General features: G+C 46.2%; 1 long non-coding RNA gene across 2 annotated transcripts; it reads left to right on the forward strand.

Moving 5' to 3' along the window:
- Nucleotides 1–862: 862 nt before the first annotated feature.
- On the forward strand, nt 863–21,003 carry LOC146206122 (uncharacterized). Of its 2 annotated transcripts, none has more exons than XR_014704350.1 (3): nt 863–1,120; nt 3,432–7,714; nt 20,635–21,003. It is a non-coding gene; the product is annotated as an uncharacterized LOC146206122 (long non-coding RNA). The 2 variants fall into 2 exon arrangements; XR_014704349.1 differs by having other exon boundaries at nt 3,452–7,714.
- The last annotated feature ends 1,965 nt before the right edge of the window (nt 21,004–22,968 follow it).

Here is a 22,968-nt window from a genome sequence, read left to right on the forward strand (position 1 = left end):
TGTAGGCCACAGAGATAAGTTGAAATATTTGTATGGTCAGTTTCTTAATTGAAGTAAAGAGCGTGCAAACACCCCACACTGCCTTCACTTGAAGCTTGACTGGTAAGCTATTTTTGCATATCGCATATCGTTCCTGACTGAGAGTTCAGGCTTTCACCCAACTGTCCTTGCTTTTGCTATAAGATACAAGCATTAAAAAATATCGTCACCATTCAAGAGTTAAACACTGAAGTAGTGAGGCACATATCACACAAGAAATGATCGCTCTCAGGAGACCAGTTGTGAGCTGACAGCCATAGATGTGGCGCCCATAAAGGAACAGCGGGCGAGCCGAATTGGGCTCGCTCACTGTTCTTTATGAGCGAGCACAATTCAGCATCTTCTGTTTCCAAACAAATCACTTGATCTGTAAACCGCCGTATAGTCTTCCAATAATAACAAACAAACAATTGCCACTGTAACTGTTTATGAACAGGAGTTTTCGCAAGGAACTTGGCAATGAATTTGGGCCAAAACTCCGATTCGCCGAACCACAGACCGCGGTCAACCTAACGTCCATGACAAGCAAAGCACGCAGTTAGTTTGTCCAGCATCGCGAGAAAAGAAGCGAAACTCACGGTGGTCTCTCGCTAGCACAGTTACATTTCTGAATGTACAAACTACAGGTGCGCATACACGACAAACATGCAGCATTAGCGCGTAGACGCCCGACATCGTGCTTGCCACTGTTCGGCGAGCAGCAAAGAGCAAAGTCGTTAAGTCAGCGACTTCCGAAACCGAAACAAGTCGAAACCATACGAGGCAGCCGAAGCGGATCGAAGTGCTAGCCGTAGCCATTATGAGTTGGTGGCGTCGCGCCTTTTTCTCTTGTGGGCTGCTGGGGGCCTTGCTTGCTGCTGGCGGCTTCATTCTTTCGAGATATACGAGGCACAGAGCGCAACAAAATAGCTCGTGCGATGTGCAGAAGCGTGGTCACGTTGTGTACATACCTGTGCAAAAAGTGTGCTCGCGTGCCCGGCAGGTAGTGCGTTTCCTTTGTGCGATCTCACTGCTAACACTACGCTGACGACGGGACTATTGGATTGCGGCCACCACCCGGCATACATTTGACATCTCGGAAGTAAGTTAATTTCCATCTTTTCTGTACATTTTCCTGAAAACTTTGCGCAGAACTGATGATGCATGCCAACACAGCGCTAGTTCGTAAACATCAAGACGCGCATGTCATTATAACATACGGTAGTTTGCTTCTGACGAGGGAACGGTGAATGCGTTTGCAGTGTCTTGGAAGAGACAGTTAGTGCCAGGGGCTGCACGGTCAGAGTAGAATATGCCGTACAAATCATCACTCGTAAGACCATTGCGGGGTGCACGATGCTGGCGCCCACTGCAATTCAGCCTTCGGCAAGAATTTAGAATGGGCCGGTTCCAAGTGCCTCGACCCGGGCCTTATGTTGCGCTGCAGTTGAAGATCCGGTGCTTGTGAAGTTGCAAGTACATGGATTGAATAAGCGGTAAAACCTACCTGCGTTACAACAGGGCTAGGTCATTATTCTTGTTCCATAAATATTGCGGATTACGAGATATGGAGCCGGCGAACATGCGACGGCAGTATGATTCAGCAGCAACCGTACTTAAACTCCATTGTCGAGCCTTGGGTAGTAGAAGGGAAAAAAAAAAGTTTTGAGCTATTTCGAACTTTTTCACCTGTATTGGGCTTGACATTTTCTTTTTCATACTTTGGTCGTGACTGAAGTAATCCCCAAAAACTACTAAGCGCATATAAATGACAGACACCAAACTCAGACCTTCAGTCCAGAAATGTCAGTAAGGTGTAAAGGTAATTATGCATTCAACAGTGCCAATAGTATTGATTTTCTTGTTTAATTATTTACAAATGAAGCGAAAAAAAAATTGACTTAGGGCTGAGGTGCCCCATTGGCACCTTCTCGATATGAAATGTGAATCAAAATGTGTGCAGTTTTTCCGCACTCAGTATACCACTGATTCATCACAGATGTGGGCATATGAAATTCATGCAGGTTTCAAAATGAAGAGTGCGTGCAGAACTCCAAGCAAAACAAGCCTTTGCTTCTTAAAGTATCATTCAGTTGTGGTGTTTTTGTTTAAATTTATGAATGTTTTGTAGAAGCAACGGTAGATTTTGACATGGAATTAGTGTTGTGTCTGGATCTAGATTACGAATGGCTACCACATTTATGAATTGCTTGGTTGCCACATGCACTTCCAGACATTGTTTGAACAGTCACATCACATTCTGCATTTGGCTTCTTTTTACTTTTTTGCATGGAAGTGTTTCCACTTTAGAGCGTAGCCTTTCGCAATTCATAATTGATCGGGTGAGCATGTTTTGGCATGATAAAAGGTTTGGAAGTTCGAAGGGGCAGACTGCTTACTGCACTGGTACCACTATCTTCCTAGATTCCTAGATATCACTCATATTTCTATACAGAATACATATTTTCAGAAATCCATATTTCTGGTCCGACTCTGCACATTCTTCAGTTGACATAATGGGAGCTAGGGACGAACTTTTGCCTTTCTTGGTGCACTGCTCCTATTTCGTTTAAAGAGCCGCCACATTTTGTGTAACCCGAGTTGGGGAGCAAACTTGGTGGCACTGTGAAGGCCATGAACAATATGCTGATGATAGGCTGCCTTTAGACTGACTGGCTTGCATTTCTCGGTGTGTTTTGTATGTGCGAGGGTTCCATAAGCTGCCACATATATTGCTTTGATTTGATGTTGAGGTGACTGGCATGATTAAAAAGTCAATGTGATGATCGAAGTCTTCAGAACATTCAGAACATGCTGTGATTGTACTCCTGGCTTAAGTTGCAGACATTGTTTGCTGGTTATACCTTTGAGAGGAAATCTAGTAGATGAAGCTATGGGCAAAGTGCTTGCTTGGTATTCCAACTTAACCACCCAAACGTCACTGTTTACTGGAAACAGATTGTTCAAGCTTCCAGCCTTCCGCTTGTTTACTTGTACATTGCAGTGAAGCGCATTTACGCCTTGGCACATGGCAGGCTCAGGGGCTCGTTCATCGCCACTGTACTAGGTTAGACCTCCAGTTGACTCAAAATGCCTTTTGCCATTGCCGTGAAATAGTGTTTAAAAGAAGGTTCGATGACAGAAATACTGTTTGCTCTCTTAGTTGTTAAAGAAGAGTTAGCATAACATTTCTTACAAGTTACATTACCTGGCATCTCTAGATGCGCGTTGTGCCTGCTATGAGCACTGAATTCTTTGTGTGAGATCAGAGGTTCCTGCAGAATCGCAGACTTTTATAATGCTACTTAAATTATGAGCAGATCGAGGTGATAGATGACAAGACTTTACTAAGGGTCAATTCCAATCACAGGGTTTAGTGACTTACAGAACATTGTTTTCTGCTCTTTTTGGAGTAACTGTATTCCAAATGCAGATCCGGAACACTGGTCCCATCTTCCCAATGCAGATGGGGAGCGATTGCTGAGCCAAGATTGGTCCCTGGAGCAGTGGATTGCTCTGCCGAAATCAACAGAACCGGCTAGAAGTTTGCTTGAGTATTTGTTCAGCTGCACCTTCCATTTCCAGTAGCATGCTCTGCTGTGCTGACTGTGCCCTCTGTGCTCCATAATAGATGATCATTACTTGCCGCTGTTATGAATGCAGATTGCTGTCGTGAACTAGTGCTTACTATTGAGGACAGCAAGTCTAAGAGCAGCAGTATTATGCAGTAATCTTTTTTAAAGACCTCAGCTTGGAGTGTGGCTAGAAGACTTTGTGCGGGAACCATCTTTATGTGCTATTCATGAACTTAAAGCCATTCCAGAACTCTGCCCGCACTTGGCTATACGAAAGAATGGCATAAACTGTTGATGTCAATACCATCCCAAGAAGCAGCGGGAGAAATGCAGACCTATTACAGGTTTAAAAACAGCTGGCACGTGTAGACGAAGCACGGGCTAGCACACAGAATAACAGGCAATTCTTCTGTCAGTTCATGGGCACCACCTACTTGCGCTGGCATAAGTTCCAAACGCAGTCAAGACACAATCTGTACTGGATGCAGGTGTTCTTTTGCGGAGCAGGCAGACCACTTCACTTCTGGGATTGTAATTCACTGTATGTGCAGAGGAAAATCAGGTGAACATGTCTCTGCTGGCATATGTCGCACTGCCTGCTGTCATCCCTTTTACTTTCAATATGTGCTAGTGACAGGAATGCTCATAGCACAAGTAGAGTGAAGACACTGATCTGCGCCATTATGGAAATGCCAAGATGTTAGCATGGGCAAACATCTCTGCATCACAGCGAAGCCTGCTAAGGCTCAGTTCCATGTACAAGCAAGCTAGTACAATGCGGGCATATGTCAGACAGCTCTTTAGCTATGGGCCTACAGCAACTGCTGCCATACCTTTAATGAGAACTCTTGACTAAAAAGGCAACGTTTTACAAAAAGCAAAGTAAATGATAAGAATGACTTTTTTTTTTTTCATTTAACAAAGCTGGTGGTCACAGTGAAGAACTCATGCCACGACTGTTAATATACCTTTACTGCCCCATTTGTAAAGCAAGCATATTGAAATTCTCAGATGAGCATGGTTACAGTCGTGAGCAGCTCTGTTAGATGTGTGTCCATAAGGGTGGCACATTGTTTCATTGTTCAAAAGAATTCTAAACAATAGGTGATTTGGAACTTAAAGGAGAAAGAACAGAGAAGCTGGCTGTAGAGGCAGAAATACTGCAAATGGTGGGTGGTGGACAGGTGCCAAGCTGTCTTGATCTGCACTTTGCAAGGAGCCTCGTGCTACTCATTAGCCGCAGCTTGGCCATACCCAGCTTATATAAGCTTGGCTTGTACAAAACATGCCTGCAAATGTAACCCTCTTCAAGGCTGCCTACACCCTACTGTGGTGGCTTCAGTGTTTAGTGCATTTGACTAGTGAGCTGGGTGACGTGGGCTCGGTCCAAGCCGGGGTGGTTACATTTTGGTGGTAGCAAAACGCCAAGTCCCCATGTGCTGTACAGTGTCAGTGCACATTGACGAAGTGTAGATAGTCAAAATTATCCAGAGCTGCCTACTATTGCTGACCCTCATTGTCTAAGTTTCGTTGGCATGTTGAACCCTATCATCAAATCAAGGCTGCCTACTGTTAGCGTTAGTAGATGACCTTCATAATGCCACAAAGTCTGCCCCTCACCACTCTCCGAAATTTCGTTGTTTGCAACTCAACTCAGGTTACTTGCAGTTTGATGACCCCTTTTTCTGAAACACTAGCAGTTGACGAACTCACTCCCATGCAGTGAACTCTGATAAAAGTGCTGATTTGGTCATAAACGTTTCTTTTTCATGAGAATTTGGTCAGTCATGACCATTGAAAAGTCATCTGTTGAAATGTTCATGTGACAAGTTAGGTAGCTTTATAGATGGCTTGGATATGATATCAGAAAAGCTATAATGGGGAACTATGCTTAGTGTCTGCAATACCTTCATGATGAATGTGGTGATTGCAGATGACATTTTGCTCCACTTTTCTTTCACGAGTGGGTGCCTGGTGAGTCGTCAGGGCAAGCTATTGCTAGTTTCACTTTCTTCATGCAGTTTACATAGCTGAGGAATCCTCGCAATAGCAGAAGTATTATATTTATGGTTCACTAACTACTGTTTTTTTTTTAAATATAAGATAAGTAAATATGTCGTCGGCAACCCTGGAGTGCAGCGTGCTATTCACCTGTGACGCCATAGATATTTTAATCATGCCGTACCCCTTTGTTACTTTCAGTTTTCAGTTCTACGAGTCTTGATCACGGTAGCACATCACTATACTCGGGGATAACTGTGGCTATGCAGCTGAAGTTAGGCAGGAAGGAGGAGGCGACATACCTCTTTCCCCTTGCCATGTAGAGTGGGTTACTTCAGCCCTAGTGACCTTGCATTAAGTCTCCAACTTCCTCCCTTCACTTCAACCCAGTACACTCCTAGCCCAAATAGTGAGCAAACCACTCTTCACAGCAAGGGGACAGAAACTTTTCTCCTTTCCTTCCGTACCTAGACTCGGCTGCATAGCCCCAAAACATTGTCCCCATGTGCAACAAGATTCAATGCCACATTTCTTCTCAATGTCAGAGCACCTTCTACTTGCTCTGTACCACCCTTGCAGCAGCCCAGTGTTTTGTTTACCACAAAAAATCATGTCTGTGCAAGCTGTGTTGGCATGGAGAGCTGCATATCTGAGCCAACTTTCATGCTTTATGATGAGGCTCTCATTGATTGGCTTTAAGTTCCATGAAATGTGGTCATGTGTGTTGATTAGTGTCACATGAAGTAAAATTTCACTGACTAAAATACAATCATAAGGATGGCAATTTGGGTGAGTTGGTAAGGTGTCATCTTGAAAGTAGCAGCACGAAAAAACAAGGACGTGAAAAGAAGCAAGCAGATGCTAACTCGCAACTAAAGTTTATTGATGCAGATAAGAAATATATATTGCCAAGCAACACCACAAACCGCTCAATCACCAATAAGCAGACAGCAAAACGTGAATCACTAAAACTTCCGAACGGTTCCATTTGAGTAGATATAGGTAGAGGTCAACGTGGCTGTGCATTGTAAAGAATGCACTGGTTGCTTTCAGTATCTTTCTGCTGCACACATTCTGGCTGTCATCCATTGCAAATCAGCTGGGAAATCATTGAAGCTAGACACATTTTACAACTAGGTAATGAATGTGTTAGTGAGCCATCCATCGTGTTACCATGCAGTGAGTTGGCTTATCTAGATAGGGAACTGTTCTTAAATTTTAGTGATTCATGTCTTGCTTTTTGCTTATCAGTGATTGAGTGGTTTGTGTTGTTGCTCGACTTTATATATTTCATGTGTGCTTCAATAAACATTAGTTGTAAGTTAGTGCCCGTATTGTCTCCTTTCGTACCCTTGTTTTTTCTTGCTGCTTCTTTCAAGATAAAATACAATCTTTGCTACTTCGGTCATAAAATGAATTTTAATGAAGTTCCACATCTCTTAGAAAAGTAGTATTGTAGTTGCAGGCATGTATTAGGCCCTGCAGTATGAATTAAGGTACTCGCTCGATGTAAAGCATAAAGAAAGGGAGGGCTTGTCTGATCTCGAACCTAGTGGGAATCGGTGGATTATGGATAGGCTGTTAAAATGCACTTGCAGTTAAAGTAAAGTAAATGCTTTTTTATTTGTAACTAGGGGCACTGTGATGCCTGACTTGCTCTTTTGCCAGGCTGGCGACGAGATGGAGTGAAAGGAGTTATTTTATTTCACTGTTGGTATGTCTCGGGTGATGTCAACATTGTTTCTTCTCTGGCATTGTAGGCAATTGCCCTTCAACTTATTGAATCCCAAAGTGAAATTTTGAATTAAAGAAATAATAATTTAAGATTATTTAGCAGGCAGAGGCAAATTTCATGAAGTGACCTGCACCAGCATGTCGTGCATCATTTCAAGAAAAAAAAACAGTATTGTGGGGTTCCTACTCTGTGCCTTTATTTCTTGCTCACAAAGCTTCTGCATATACGTGTTGCACTATATTACGTTTTCACTAATTTGTTGGGTCATGGTACTTTTTACCTTGCAGCAAGTTCCATGTGGCTTCGTAAGCAATGGCACCTTCAAGCTCTATACCCTTTGCCGGAATTGTGCTGTGCTGTGGTGGGCAAGAAGCAGGACATTGATGTAAGTACTGAAGACATTTTTCAGCATGTGTAGTTTTTTATTTGCCTAATCCATTACTGCATTTGTGACCCCTCGTATTTATTTTGACATTTAGGTTTCTTTAGTGTTTTCTTTGCTTGCTGCCGTTGCTTATTGGCTATGACATTTGATTGTTGAGTTTGAGAACGTGGAGTGGAATGGTGCCTGTGGCCTGTTGATAGAGGCAAAATGCAAATTTGCCCACATTTGGTGCCACTGCATAGCTTGAAGAACTTTTGTGGAAGAGGGCTCTGGAAATTAACCCAGAGCCCTCCTTCATGATGTCTCTCATAGCTCATGTTCAGCTTTAGGGTAATAAAAGGACATTGAGGACAAGCTAAAGCTGTCTTTTATTATAAATTACTGCATTCTATCCACTAAAGTGCTACTTACTGAAAATGCGAGCTTACTTTAAGATAGGAAAAGCCAGAAGTTTTGAAACAGATGTCATTACCAGCTGATTTCATAAGTTCTACATGATGCATCCATACTTTATTGGGCACAGGCCCCAGAGGCTGGGCTGGTAAGCCGTTCCCTTCAATATGATGATCATGGAGTGTGGTTTACACAGGCCTTTGATATCATTGAGTACCCTTGGTTTTCAGGAACTATTTCAAGGAGCTTTGGAACTCCTGAAATTATTTGCTTCTTAAAATTCTTTAAAAAAATTGCATGGTTTTTCTCTAAAAGCGAGCCTACATGAAAACTAAAAGTGCACTTCAGAGGGAACAATCGAAGAGAACATGAGCCTAATAATATGAACCCAAAGTGACAGCCTGGCATGCGTCCAGACCATGGTTACAGGCGGCTCTTTTTTGCAGTTGCCACCTCTCTTGTCCCTATTTAATTTTTCTTTTTTTTTCAGCATGTCTGTCTTTGGTTTTCTCAAATTTCACACAACATTTATGCAAAACTGCTGTTAATAAAGTTTTCTCAAATTGGACCTCCTTGAAGACCTTTCTGGAGGGTTATTTTTCTGGTCTTCCTGTCTTCAACTAGACCTGTTGATGGCTGCTTTCTTATAAATCAGCTCCGACAAATTTCCTCTCTAAAAGGCCTCCCTGCACTTTTCTGGTAGCTAAACTGAGTGCTAATATAATTTGTATGTAAAGTGAAAAGAAAAAAGAGGGGAGTGTTATTGATAATACTATGCAATATGTAATCATAGACCATGAATGAAGTATGGGGTTTTTCTGGCAGAATATTTCTGCAATGCTTCTCTGCTCAGCGCATACTTCTTCACTGTGACGGCCAAACCTGTTTTGGGGGCAGAAATAGGCGGCTGCCAGGAGACATTTCTTGTGACAATGACCACATCCATTACCTGCTCCACTCAGTAACAAAATTCATAACCCCCCCCCCAGCCACTTCCGCCCCTTCTGGTTTTCAATAGTGAAGGCATGCTCCTCGTCAGATTCGTGCATAACATGAGCTTTGATACAGAAATATTCAGCATTGCACCCAACTTCTGCCCCAAAGGGAATTGGGAGGATATTTTTGCATGTCTTCAGTGCACAATCACGTGATACATCAGTGACATAGCCTACCGTAAAAACCCGCGTATAATACGAACCTGAATATAATACGAGGTGAAATTCTGGAGACGCGAAATGGGAAAGAAAAGTTTTTACCGCATATAATACGAGAGAAAAAACAAGACATTTATTGAAATCGGACCTCACACTTCAATCACTTTCATCTTCAGCAGCGCTTTCCTCGGAAATTTCTTTGTCGGACAAATCATCCCACAGGTACTCATCTTCTGTGCCATCGAGGGCGTTTGAGATGCCGCACTTCTTAAACGAACGGCGCACAAGCTCCTCTGGGATGCTTGCCCACGCGTCCACAATCCATTTGCACAGCGTGGCTGGCGATGCTCGCTTCAGCCGCCCGGCCGGCGTCACTGCAGGCTCACCTGACCGCATCCATTCCGCGTAGCATCGCTTGACTGCGTCCTTGAAGGGTTTGTTGACACAAACGTCGAGAGGCTGAAGTTGTGAGGTCATCCCACCCGGAATCACAACAAGTTCTGTGCGGCAGTCGCTTAGCAGCCTCTTCACCGAGTCGGCCAAATGGCAACGAAACGCGTCCAGCACGAGGATGGATGGAAAGGACAACAGTGCACCGGGCCGTTTGCACCACACTGACTTCACCCAGTCGAGGACAAGATCCTCGTTCATCCAACCTTTTTCATGGCATCTCACGATGACATTCTTCGGCAGCTCCTCACCTTTCGGCATTGTCTTGCGCTTGAAGATGACATAGGGCGGGAGCTTGCGGCCGTCTGCCGTGCACGATAGCATGACTGTAACCCGCGTCTTCTCGTTTCCAGTAGACCGGATACAAACTTGTTTAGAGCCCTTCTCATGGACGGTGAGGGGCGATGGCATGTCCAGGTAAACCGGCGTCTGGTCAGCATTGCCTATTTGCCCCAGCTGAAAGTTTTTGGTCTTTCGCAAAGAAATCACGTGGCGCTGAAAAGCCACCAGCAGCTCTTCGAAGGATTCGGGCAGCTTTTGTGAAATCGAGGTTCGCCGGCGTAGCGAGAATCCAGCACGGCACATATAGCGATGTATCCAGTGCTTGCTTGCTTTGAAGGCGGAGCTCGGAATTCCCTTTTCCCTTGCAAGCTCCCTAGCTTTTGCCTGCATAAGCTCTACGCTCACAGCTAGATGCGATGCTCGCTGTTCTCGTACGAACTCCGTCAGAGCGAGTTCAATTTCCGGGAATGCGCCATTCTATGGCCCGCGAAAGCTTCTTCGCATTCCCTTGCACGCGAAAAGGGCTTCTTTCTGTCGTCGCCATCAGCGAATGCTTCCCTCGGTGACGCCAAACTGCCTCCCGGCCGCACTGTTGCCGATGTTTTCAGCAACTAAAATCACCTTTCTCTTAAAAGCAGCTGAGTACTGTTTCCGAGACCCTGGCATCTTGCTCGTTCACTTAAGGGGGGACACTGGTCTTAGAGCTATTTTCATTATTTTAAAGCCAATCCTGATAAAATCATACCCTTTTGTTCAGATTTTTATGCTGGTTTCAAAAATGTAACTTGTTTTTCTCTATGTCAGTTAATTCCCGAGATAATAGTATTAATTATCCATTTAATTAGTACTTCCGCGCAAAAAAAATGCCTCTATAAAACATCATTTTTAATGCATGGCAGTACAGTACAATGACCAAAGAGTGCAATGATCAAAGCAGTTTTTCCATTTTACCTTTATTAGCAATTTTGCTGCACTTTGAAAGTTGGCCTTCAAGACGTGCCTATCATGCTTCAATTAACTTGGCAAAATAAAAAATTTTTGAAGCTTGAATAAAGAATTCTGCTTCGATCATTGCATTCACTGCACCTTCAGCTTTATTTAGAAAAAGGAATTACATCTCTATCTGTCCTAGATGCAGAGATATCGACGAACTAAACCAGCCAAGTGTCCAAAATTTGAGTTTTGAGAAAATGGGAAAAAACAAACTAGGCACAATTTATTCAAAATTTCAAAAAGATATATACATATTTACACTTGCAGACAGCTAATATGCACCAGGCATGTAATCTGACTGCTTGGGCTGACTAGAATGCCGCTTTTTCAGTGCCCGATGCATGTTTTCCGCAGAGGCACGCTTGCGTACTGATTCGGCTGTTCGGCGCCTGTCCTTCTCAGCCATCCTCCTGATATTCTGGACGCCAGGGTTCATATTTAGCTCACTCAGTATTTTTGAGCATGCTTGTAGGTTTCCTGCATTGAAGCGGACAACAGCCTCCGCAACAGCTGCTTGAACGGAGAACAGTGACGCATGGCGCTCCTTTGGTGCGAGTGACCATATTAGGGAGTGCAAGCTTTCATTACTGTTCTGGGTTTTTCCCTGCTGGCACCGCTCCAGCAGCTTTGGGTCTGCCAAACGCTCATAAATAGGCAAAAGTGCTTTGCACACATGTGGTGGCAAGCTGTATCTGTGCTTGGGAGCAGGCTCTCCCTTGGCTGCAGCAGCATTCTGGCGGCACCACGAGTTTGCGCCTGTCGGGCAGAGGGTGTGATTTGACACGGTATCATTGGAGGTTACGTGATGATAGGTAGCCATCACTGCCTTATGCATTGCCCCAACATCTCCAGCATGGGACTTCAGGGCCCAGCTGTAATACGATGTCAACTTGGTGACAAGGTCGCCTGTCAGCTTTCCTTTGCCACTCAAGCTCTCTTTTGCATCACCTTTATGCTTGGCAATTGCATTGCGTAGGGCCGTTCCCATCCGCTTCTGCACATGGTTTGTGCAGTCTTCTTTGCGGATTTCGATGTAGCCGTACACAGCTGATTCTTGCAATGCAAGAAATGTGCGGCTATCGCCGTCTGAGAGCATGGTCGTGTACCTAAGGCCATGTTTCTCCAGTGACCTTTCAAACAAAACAAGTCCGGCCTGAACTTCCATTTCACCGGACTTTTTGTCCGTGTTCTTTTGGCACAAGTGGCTTTCTTTCCACGCCTCATAGGACGGGTCACCTTCTTTGGGCCCACGCTCACACCCAGCACAAAAGTTACTGAAAACTACATAGTCGAGTACCAGTTCAGTAAAAAGTTCTACTACGGCGCCGACACCGATGTGGGATGAATGACCCCGGGTCATCCATGAACCATCGAAAGAGACAAATGTTCCCGGGGTTGTCAAGGTTCAACTCGTTATAGAGTTGCCGAACAGAACGGGCGCTGTCTTTCAACACTCCTTCGGCTGCGCGTGTTGCTGCGGGCGTCAGCTTACTCTTTACGTAGTCCTGCCACGTTTTCGTGTGCAGGCCACGATGAGATATGTTCATCGCCGCAAACACATCATTCAGCGCCGTTTGCCTATGTCCGGTACTTTGCATCGCGCGTGCAGCAAGGATATTCACGGCAAACGGATTTATCTTCTGGCTGCCTTGCACGCGCGGCGAACTCCATGCCGATGAAATGTCCCCGCAAATCACGCACGCGAGAGAGAGTTTAACGGCTAGACCATATTCACGATTTCCTTTTGAAATATGGACATCCCCGCCACACACTTTGCACTTCACAGCAGACAACAGTTCGTTCAGCGACTCCAAACTCACAACAGTGAACGTCGTATCGTCCGCACGGCAACCGCCGGTCGCGTCAAGAAGACGGGCGTCAGAAGTGGCGATGAAATCCGCTTTCCTCTTCGTCGCTGCGGTTGAACCCAGCTCCTGCAGCATTCCTTCGGCTTTTCTTTTCTTTTCAATCAAGTCCGAAGGCTGCAGCATCGTCGTGTCGTGGCGGACGCGTCCGCTGGGCGTAGGCGCCGCCGAGCTCGCTAGGCCTATTTCGTCCGCGGGGACTTCTTGACTTGCCGCTGGCTCCTGCACATCCTCGGAGCTTTCGGGTGCCGCAGCACGGTTCCGAAAGTTGTCGCCGCGCGCACTCTTCTTCTTTTTGCCGAATTTGTGGCGCGAGCGGAATTTACTGAGGGGCATCGCCTCGCCTCGGTCTCGACTCAAAACAAAATGGCGTCTCGGACGCTTTCAACGGCTGCTGGCCCGCCGCATGCAGACGACGTGCGATAGAATCAGCCAATCGGATGGCTCAGTTGCAGTCACGTGCGCTCAGCAGCGAATCAGATGCCGCGTTTTCGTATTTCTTTGTGGTTATTTTTCTCAGTGGCCATTGAGGGCAGACAAGCGCTAGCGGCGGGAAATTGAAACCCAGAAAGCGCTCTTTCAAATGAGCCTAACATGGCCGAGATCGGTCCGGCGGAACGGCAGTTGCGCGCAACGAAAAATGTGCCGTTTTATCGTCTGCTGCTGCGCAAATTCAGCCCGCGCGATGATTTCAATTCGTTATTATGCTGAAAATACTGACTTCTGGAAGAAGAAAATTGGTGAACTTATAGATTAATAGCCACAGATTCCAAAAATGCCATTTTCAGAAAATCGGTTTTTTGGTCATTTTTTGGTCCCAAAGACCCGTGTCCCCCCTTAAAGAAAAAAGCGTGCACTTTTTCGCGAACCGTGGTTTGCACGAGAGCACATGCGCTGATGCTGTGCGCACTCGACGACCCAACAACGAAGAGACGGGAGACGACACCTCGACGTTGTGGCCACTGCGGGGTGCGGCCACGTTAGGGCAACGAAGCCAAGCCGTAGCCGCACATCGATAACAAAGCCAAGCCGTAGCCACGCGGCAACAACGAAACCAAAACTTCTCGCAAAACTTTGACATTTTGGTTGGGATCCGCAAATAATACGAGGCGGAAATTTGGAACGCTGAAAGTTGGAAAAAAAACTCGTATTATACGCGGGTTTTTACGGTATATGTTACGTACACATATCTTGTGGAGTTTGTATTTTTTTTTCTTGAGAGAGAAGCACTGCTCAGTCAAAAGGCATGATGCAAGGGAATTTAGAGTGAGCGCCGATTCTGTGCGTTTGCAATCTTTTGCTTAGCTTTCATTCTTTTTCTTCCGGTGGTGTAGCGGCGTTGCTGGTATTCGAGCAATGCAAGGACACGGAGTCAAGAGTCTGCTTCTTCACAGTGCGCTGCAGGGATTGTGCATTTGTTTTCCTCATTGTAGTGAAAACATGCAAGGCTAGTGCATGAGTGACTTGCACACACGCGCGCCACACATTTACTGTTTTGCAGTGGCAGAAATGAAATAACTGTCAAGACTGAGAGCATCTTCTAAGGGCACATAAACGTTGGTGTTTGAACTTAAGCTGTAAATTCATAAAAGATGTGGCTTAGCTTATGAACCAACAATTTTCCGGCACTATCGTTTCACACAACGGGTTTAACTTAAGGTAAAAGGTGGCCGATCGAGCCCTGTGCTCTAACACGCTGCGCACAGAAGCAATCAAATCTTGAGCGCTCCCTATACTGCTGCTCAGGCCAAAGCAACCCAAACCTCGTTGAAACAAAAGTGACGTGACTATGTCACTTCTGCATGTCCTGCATGGTTTTTTTTTTTCATTCTACTGGGAGGGAGTGAGAAAAGGGTTGCCTGGTCTGTGCGGGAAGGACGCAAGGGTGCTGGGATGTTGTCCGTCCTTTAAAATGAGTGGTGGGTGGGAAGGGGGAGTGGAGGTAATGGGAGTGGAGTCTAGCTGTTCTGCGAGCTAAGCGCACAGCAGTATGCATGCTTTCTTTTTTTTTTCAGCAGTGTGGAAAAAATGAATAAATTGAGGGTGGGGGGGGGGGGGGGGCAGGCTGGCCAACGCAGGCAGCACGGTTTCAAGTGAGTGATGGCTTGGAGCTGCCTCGGCAAAGCACAGAGCAGTATGCACGCTTGCTTTTTTTTTTTTGTAGCATTGAAGGTTTGACTGCTTCTGTGTCCGCACATGGGCCGGTTTTGTACCTTGAGTTAAGCCCCTCATGTGATACAAGCCTGAGTCGCTTTGGGGTGTTAAACCCCATAAAGCAAACCTTATGTGAAACATCTTGTATAATTCCATTGCTTAATCCAAACGTCAAAGTTTACGTGCCCTTTAGAAGATGCTCTGTCTTGACAGAATTACTTTTTTTTTGTGCCACTACAAAACTGCATGTGTATGGGCACGTAGGGGCGTGCGTGTGTGCAAATAACTCTCACTCTGGTACTCAATATATATGCAGCCCCGCACATGGCAAGTACTCTTGCACATTTTTTAAGACTGCAGAAAGCAAACGCACCATCCCGGTGGCATGCTGCGAAAAAGCAGACTCACGACTCCAGAATCCCCGCATCGCATTGCATACCAGCCGCCCCACCGAACTATCGGAAGGAACAGAACGAAAACAAAAAATTGCAAACGCACAGAATCGGTGTGCACTACACTCCCGCGCATTGAGTCTTTTGACTGAGCAGCATGCCTCTGTAAAAAAAAATCTAGGAGATATGTGTATGTGACATATAGGCTACATCACCCATGTGGCACGTGACTGCACCCAGGATGTGCAAAAATATTCTCCCACAAGGATTTTGCTATATAAGATAGGTGACGCATTGAGTTTTGCAAAGGGTCGAAGTAGGTCATTGTGCTCCTACTTTCACCCTGGCCAATTCAAGGGGTGAGAGGCACTTAAGAGCACAATTACCTACTATAATCTCGAATGGGCCAGGTGCAGCAGACAGCATGTGAGATTGAGTATTGTGACAGGAAATTTTCACTTCATAAGAATACATTCCCTTCAACTCCACGCAGCCCTGAATGCCTGCTTTTAATTTATTAGCAGTTATGTGACCTTGAGGGCTCATAGACTGGCACTCAACTTGTAAGCACTTGACATCTTATCATTTGCTCTCTCTGTGGGCTTTGTTCTGCGGGTTTACAAGCTTTTTACTAAAGTGGATACAGTGAGTATGCACAGATCTGTTCTCTGAAGCATTGGCTGAGTGACAGCCCAGGTCAACCCTGGTTAACTCGGAACTTCTGGCACATTATTTTTCTGGGTATGGCTTTGGCATCCTTCCTGACATCCCAGCTTCTGACACCAAGTATGCATAATCATGGTCTATCACTAACTCCAGTGCTGTAATTGATCATCACATACTTCTGTGGTGCTGCACATTTTAAGTTGTCGCTGTATATGAGCAGTGTTTCAGAACCTACTTACTACTGACCTATGGTACAAATTTGAGGACTAATAGCAAGTTTGCTCTGCTTGGTGGCTTCCACAGACAAGGACACACTTGTGGAGAAGGCATGTTGCGTACATACCTGCAGCCAACCCTTCCGATTTCCTAGAAGACTTCAGATTTTTGACCAAACTTTGATTGCACTATCACTGCCCTAAATCTTCCGATAAGGGGCTTCTGCCTGCAAAGAATGGCTTTTGCGGAACCGGCACTGAGGAATCAGCAGCCGCATAATTTCGAGCATCTCCATCAGAGGCCACACTAGCATCATTGGCTAAGCAGGAAATCAATCAAAGCAGGCTTTAGCCGAGCAAGAGTAGGTGTCGCTGGCTGCGAAAACAGTTGGTGTACTGTGTGTCTTGTAGGCAGCGATGCACAGCTAATGCAGCCTTTACGTGTAAAAGGGCTAGTTATGGTTTTGCATCAGCGCTTCGATGGGGCCGAGAGAAAACTGATGGTGGGCATGCAGATCAGTTTTGCGTTGGCTATAGAGACGTAGTGAGAACGCTCGGTGGCGGCCTGCAGATATCTCGACGGACGCACACCTTTAGACATGCATTGCATGCTTGCTGCTGCATGTGTTTATGCTTAGGATGTTAGGTTAGGACACATCAAACACTGCTTGAAAGTAGCAGCTGCCTCCCCCTTTTGTACACAGCACTGCCTCCTCCCTCCCATTTTTGCATCTTCCCATTTTTGGTTTTAGCAAGTACGTATAAAGGAAGCTGGGGCCACTGGTAGTGCGATTGAGCCTTGTGAACAATGTCAACATCTGTGCTACAGGCATCAATGGCTTGCTTGTCACATCAGGGTACTATGTACATCTTCGGACACACGGCGCTGTCAAAGCGGTTGGTTCACTTGTTCTGTGGAGAGATATTCACGCTAGGCAGAAGGCATGGCTTTTCAAGTGCAGCGACCATTGTGGCTCCCAGCTTTGTTTGGAAACTGAAATCAGCGAGTTGAATTTGTTGGTTTGGGTGTATATGTAGCGAAGAAGCACGCATATTTCCTTCCCTCTCCCCTGAGCCCTACAAGCTTAAAGATCAAGTGTAGCAGCAACTTCAAACCAAATCTTAATAAACAAATTTGTTCACTAACTTTCACAGCATTTCTCAATGCATATGTCATGTTCTACATGAACAATATCACAGCGGCAGCGACATTTCGCCTAACATTAAGCTTTTTCAGCTGTTTTTCACAGCTGCCTTTTCATGCAGCCTGGGAAGCATGTTCTGTTAGCCTGTGAATATAGAGTTTGCTTCTGAATGTTTAGAGGACTTGACATTAGGACATGAGTGTTTGACGTGTGGAATAGTTAATTCAAATTTTACCCTTGTGGCCGAATTCAAAAACATGTCTCCACTCGACGCTACCTCAGCTCCATAAAGTGGAGAAAACAGTCTTTTCTCTGCTTAAGGTTCAGTTCAGATTCTTGAATGCTTTTCAGCATTTCCTCGACTTACCCTTCAGAAATATTTCTCCACTCCAGACAGCACAAGTGGCATACGGGGACAAGACTAATGGCGAATTTGAATGGGAGAGCAGGCGCCTTCGAGAGCACTTCGAAAGTGCTCTCAGACAAGCGGGTGCCCTCCAGTGGTAGAGCAGGAGTAGAACCACTGGCTTCCAATGGTAGAGGAGGAGATCTTTGCCTTTGCTGAGAGCACCTGAATGCACTCCCGGCTGCTCCCTCATCTAAAGCGAGTGTAGAGGAAGTCACATGACATAAAGCGTTGTATCCGCGCCATCTCTTTTCTTTTCTTGAGTCGGTTATGCTCTAAATGGCGGCTGCAAAGCATTGCTCAGGTTTGAGAGTCACTGCTGGCATCGAAAGGGCCAAAGGAGGCAGATCGCCGAGCTGTAAGAACAAAGGCATGCAAAGCAAGCAGTTCTACACGGAGTGTTTGCTTCTCCTCGGGTTGCAACTGCTACTACTGCGGGCAGGCGGAGAATGCTGGCGAGGGAAGTGTGGTCACAATGGTCGTGGCGCGCTGCTCTCGACACACAGACAGCGTTCCCGTGGGAGGACAATTACACCGTCGCTCGGCGTGCTCCTGTATTTCTCTGCACTGCTCGGCGCCTCTGCTCTCGTCCCCCCAACCGAATGGGCCATAAGGCCAAAATTTGGCCCGGAAAGTGCATGCCACTACCACTACATGTAACATGCTCATTTTCTAATGTCAAGTCCTTGTGAACAGCATCTACAAGCTGCCTCAAGAGTCGCAGGCTAGTAGGCTGTGGCGGCCGCTTTTCGATGGAGACTAAAAGCAAGGCGCCCATGTGCAGTGCGACATCAGTGCACGTTAAAGAACTCCAGGTGGTTGAAATTTCTGAAGTCCACTACAGCATTTCTCATAGCCTGAGTCGCTTTTGGACGTTAAAAAAAAAGTCACAGCCTAGTAAAATATGTTTTGCAGACTGCATGAACAAGGCAGCTGTGAAAAATGGCTGAAAACAATTCACATCTACCAACATTCGCTGCCAATGACATGGCTCATGTAGAACAGGATTTAGGCATTGAGAACTGCTCGAACTGCTGTGAACTCTAGTGACCTAGTTGCATATTTGCCCTCTGAGGGCTCAGCGGCGAGCGTTGAGCACATGTGAGGTGCAAAGAAGCGTGTTATAGCGCATGCACCCAAGCCAACAAATTTGTCTTTCCAGAAACAAATGCCGCTTCTGTTTCCAAGCAAGCTAGGAGCTATAACTTTAAGCGCACTTGAAAAGCCCATGCCTTCCACCAACTGCAAATATCTCTCCACAGCTAAAAAGACAGAACTGACCCCCCCCCCCCCCCCCTTCAGCACTGCATCTAGACATACAGGTATATTTGAGGCAATCAGAAAGCCATTGATGTGTGCAGCACAGGTGTTCCATGGCGCAACTGTACCTCTGGTACCTCGCTGTCTTCCTATTTACAATATGACATTCCCCACGATTGCACCACTGTCCACAGTGGTTCACAGAAACCACTGCACATGCTTCATTTGCTGTTAGCCATCAAATGCTTTCTGCGACTTGGCACTCGGCGTGCTCAGAAATGTTGCTAAGGTATCTGGTGATGACTTGAAATGTGCCTACACCACAGCAGCGTAATGCGATGATCAACTACAGCATTAAAATCTGCAACTGACGATAGTTATCTATGCTCAACGTCAGCCGCAGAAACTTAGGAGGCTTTTCTTGGTCGTACTTGAAACGATGTTTCAGTATTTTCGAGTCAGATTGAGGTTCTCGGAGCCAGTGCTTCAGAGAGTGGGTCTGTGAATCCTTATTGTATCCACTTTCATGAAAGGCTTGGTATGCAGTAGAACGAAATCTGCACAGTGTGTGAAAGCTGCGATGCCTCATGTTTGCAAGTGGAAGTCGAGGTGTCCCTGTAGTAGTGTCATTGCCACTTATAGATGCTCTGTTTTCTCATGCACTCGAGGAGCAATTCAAGTGGAGCTTTATTTCAAAAAAAGAAAGGGCCTCGAGTACCGCTTGGAGTAAAGGTGTTAGTCAAGGCATGTTTGTGAATATCAGTTAACCTGATCCCTATGCACTGTTTCCACTGCCTCGGGTGGTTAGGGTATTTCTCAAGACCTTATTGGAAGGAAGGCTGAGGGGCCGTCGTGAATCCTAATCAAGCTTTTAGTAAACTTGGGGGGAGTTGTGCCACTTCTACATGGCATTCTCGATCACCATTGAAAGATTCCATCATCTCACTGTAAGCTCTTGTACCCCGCTATTGCCATCGATAATTCGCTGCTGGGCTCAAGTAATACTCGTGCACTTTTGAAGATGTGTTATGAACTGTTTTTGTACAAGTTGCAATGGTGATATATTTTCCGCACTGTTCTGTGTGCAATTTTGTTTTCCTTCTATGATCATATATGTAGGACTGCATCTTTCATTTCAGGTTTGGTTTTATTCCTTAGCCCAGTGTGCTAAGCCATATCCTAGAATGCACACTTCTATTTCTCAAAGGCCATTTAAATCTCCAGTTCTGCACTGCTCTGTTCACTGTAGTTATTGTAGCTTTCCATCAAGCAGTGCTCAAATGTCTGATTGATAGGATATGGTTCAAAGACCCTTGAAATATCTGTTCGACTAAGGTATTAGATTTTGTGATGGACTGATGCTGAGCAGCCTGTATTCTTGCGTCAGTTCCTCATATTTCTGTAGTTCAGAATCGAAACTTTTTGAATTGTTATCAATTAATAATAGAGCACCTACTTACCCCTTTCTCAGAATGTTTTGTAAAGACATGAGCTGAATTTTGGGATTTTGGAATTTAGTCCTGCCTTTTTTTTTGCATTTTGCAGACGTCGCACAGTGAAAACCTGTATCCAAGCTCGAATCCAACAGGCCAAGAGCAGCTGAAGAAGGAAACCTGTATCCAAGCTCGAACCTGGTGGACCGAAAGCAGATGTTTTGGGACCACGGTGTATCAGCCAATAAAGCCAATCCAGGTGACCACATCTATCTTTTGGAAGCTTGCATTTTTTGCACTTGAGACTCATCTCATGGAGAGCATCATTACTGCAAAACATTTTGTGTCATAACTGTAGCAGACACTGATTGAGGCCTTGCACAAGGCCTAAAGCTGGCATATTAGTATTATGCACAACACAAACATGAGGTGTGATGTAGGAGCCTTGCAACCATGCAGAATATCACCATAGCATGGTAGCATTCCCATGCCGAATGTCTCATCGTCTCAGATCAGACTAATGTCTTGCACCTTCAGAGTACACTCATTCCTTGCACTAAGTGAGCGCCCACATCCATGCACTCTGAATGTTGATAGCTATGCACAAATTTTGCCACACACACACACGGGTACAAAAGTCCTCACAGTGTGCACGCCTTCGCGCCTTGAGCACGTTGCACGTTCTCCCACCGTACACACGTCGCACGTCCTCGCTCACACATCCTTGCATCACACATCCTCGCGCTGTGCGGGTCGATAACCACGCACAGATAACCACGCAGAGCCTCGCACAATATTTCCAGTCTGGACTGAGGGATGATATTGCCGCAAAACCTGCAAAACTATATTTGTTGTTTTTTAACAGCCGCCGGCATGCGGCCTTATCACTGTGATTCTGGCACGCGTATCAATTCTGTATCCCGTGTTTGTTCATGCTCGTTGTAGCGATACGACGCGTTATCCTTTTTTTTTTGTCGCGAATGATGTGCCGAGATCTGTCTCGTAGATTCTGATCACTTGCGTATGTTTCTACAATGTTCCAGGTTGTGCTAGTAGCAGTTTGTGACGTTATCTAGATTGTTCTGAGCAGCCTTTAAATTGAGCGTTGATGATTGTGACGGGCATTCTTAGTTCGACGAGCACGTTTGTTCCTTCTGCTGTCGCTATCGAGCTACCGCCTGCTCGTCAGCCAGCTTGCCCTGGGCCCATGCCGTTCGCCGTCGGGTACCGGGAGCGGCCAGCGATGGGCACTCGAGCCCCCCCCACAACTGCCCCACCGACGCCTCCCAAGGCGCACCGTTTCTTCATAGTGGCTCCAGAATGAGCTTCGAGTCACGACGGCGTCAATGACGACGTCGAGGAAGTAACTGGTGCTGACAGCGTCCTATATCTGCAGCACCTCGGTGGCTTCAAGTACCTCGTGTGCGTGCGGTCCTCGGCACACGCCACGAAGTTGTCTGCATCTGGAGCTGTACACCTCGGGAATGTGCCGGTAGAACCTGTGGGCCCACCGGTTGTCTTCGTCACAGCCTATCGACTGCACCCTTACGTGTCCGACGATGTCCTGATTGCAGCTCTGGTGTCGTACGAAAAACCCCGTGGTGTTCAGCATGTGCATTTTAAGGACAACCCAAGCAAGTTCACGGGCAAAAGGGTGGTTCGGTTAGAAATGCTCACCCCGGTACCGAACTTCATGACTATCCAAGGCCACAAAGTTATGATCGAGTACTGTGGTATGAAGCGGGTTTGCGCGAAGTGCAACTTGGCGGGCCACATGGCGGCGGCTTGCAAGACACCGAGATGTGAGCGCTGCGCCTTCTTCAAACACATGACTGAGGGCTGCACAGCGCCATGCCAACGATGCGGTGGGCGACATGCTACCATCGACTGCACCCAGCGCAGGACATATTTGGTGGCGGTACAAGAACTACGAGCGGTTTGGGACGAACGCAGTATTATAAATGAGCCCAGCAGCGTTTACCTAGCTGACACCACACAGGCACTAGAGAGAGCCGAAACACCCAGTATTACTTGCTACAACCCACCAGTGGTTCCTGAAATCAACGAACCGGCGGAAGATTCACCCCCGGAAAAGCTGCCGTCGGCGTCAGCCCCCGAGAGCGCATGACAAGCCAAAGCAAAAGAGCAGCGACAAGAAAAGTCATTGAAAGTTTTGCCGGCGTGAATGGGCAATCCACGCACCTATAAAAGCATCGCAACTAGCCCCGCCAACGATCCGATACAGGGTAAAATAACTGATAACGTTTCACGCTCTTCAGATTTCATGGTTGCTTCGCCGGCTGAGCCTGCAGCTGCGGAAAACGGTCAACAAGTCCTGCGAGCATACCGACACCGGGAAAGTGGGCGGATCAGGTGGATACCGAAGACTCCTGTCCAAACTCGCCAAGCAGCGTGTCCTACAGCAGCGGAAGATTCGTGTCATTAA

This window comes from Amblyomma maculatum, chromosome 1 (assembly GCF_055883805.1).
Source record: "Amblyomma maculatum isolate TAMU_Amacu chromosome 1, ASM5588380v1, whole genome shotgun sequence".
Lineage (NCBI taxonomy): Eukaryota > Metazoa > Arthropoda > Arachnida > Ixodida > Ixodidae > Amblyomma > Amblyomma maculatum.